Source organism: Octopus bimaculoides, unplaced genomic scaffold (assembly GCF_001194135.2).
Source record: "Octopus bimaculoides isolate UCB-OBI-ISO-001 unplaced genomic scaffold, ASM119413v2 Scaffold_158983, whole genome shotgun sequence".
Taxonomy (NCBI): Eukaryota; Metazoa; Mollusca; class Cephalopoda; order Octopoda; family Octopodidae; genus Octopus; species Octopus bimaculoides.
The window spans coordinates 14,664-16,043 of NW_026429210.1; the positions used below are offsets into that span (position 1 = coordinate 14,664).

The 1,380-nt window shown below is 40.9% G+C and overlaps 1 protein-coding gene across 1 annotated transcript in view; it reads right to left on the minus strand.

Annotated features, from left to right (window-relative positions):
• Positions 1-1,380, minus strand: part of LOC106881464 (zinc finger protein 271) — a 6,436-nt gene that overhangs the window by 3,809 nt on the left and 1,247 nt on the right. The gene's annotated exons all lie outside the window — the stretch shown is intronic.

A 1,380-nucleotide genomic window follows, 5' to 3' on the forward strand; every position in this document is an offset into this window, starting at 1 on the left:
CAGATCGGGCGTTGTGAGTGTTTATTGAGTGAAAACACCTAAAGCTCCACGAGGCTCCGGCAGGGGATGGTGGCGAACCCTGCTGTACTCTTTCACCACAACCTTCTCTCTCACTCTTTCTTCCTGTTTCTGTTGTGCCTGTATTTCAAAGGGTCAGCCTTGTCACACTGTGTCACGCTGAATATCCCCGAAAACTACGTTAAGGGTACACGTGTCTGTGGAGTACTCAGCCACTTGCACGTTAATTTCACGAGCAAGCTGTTCCGTTGATCGGATCAACTGGAACCCTCATCGTCGTAAGCGACGGAAGTGCCAACAACAACCGAAAGATCACCACTGGTGCATTCTAATACATATAAATACATATATTTAATATATTTACATGGAAACTGTAAATGTATTTGATATAAGATGGACAAAAAAATCACATTTGCGGGAAAACGTAACAGTAATCGATGCACGAAAGGCATGGATGGTTATCTTCGATTTCTTTGTTTCACTCTGGATGTTCATGAAGGTATGGTGCAAATGAACCACCACGAGGCACAGTTGTCTTTTCCAACCACATGGTTCCAGGTTCAGTCCGACTGCATGACACCTTGGGCAAGTATTTCTTATCATAGTCTTAAGTCGACCAAAGCTTTAAAAGTGGATTCGGTAGACAGAAACTGAGAGATGCCCGTCGTACACATACTCACGTGTGTGTGTGTGTGTCCCCCATGACAATCAGTGTTGCTGTATTTAGTTCACCATAACTTAGTAGTTCAGCTAAAGAGACCGATAGAATAAGTACTAGGCTTACAAAGAATAAGCCCTGGGGGCGATTTGCATCACCCACTCAGTGCAAGCCATTCCGATCCTCCGCCTTTATTGTTTCAGCCTAATTTTAATTTACTCTTTTACTCGTTTCACTCATTTGACTGCGGCCATGCTGGAGCACCGCCTTTAAATCTACAAATTTGAGAAAATAAAAGTCTGTGGTGTATAAATTATCCACAACCCTTCATTCAGTTGTATTTTTCTTTTCCCAACAAATTCCAACCGAATCCTTCTCTAAACAATCTAAAAAAAGGTTCTTTCAGATAATTTAATTTTTCAGAAAGATAGGAGGAAACAAATTCCAAGTTGGTTGGGGCACAGATCGATAGTAATATTGAGAAAGAATCGATAAATTAAAATAAAGAATTGGTTTCCAAACATTTCAGTTGTTGGAAAATATTTGAGAATCTTTCTCAAACTAAAACACAAACAACAAACGACGGAGAGGGAAGAAGGTGGCCTCCGTAGCTAGAAATAGCAGTCAAATCCCGAACAACTCATAGACATATCTCTTTCGTAGTTAGAAATAGCAGCCAAATCCCGCACGAATAAAGGACATTT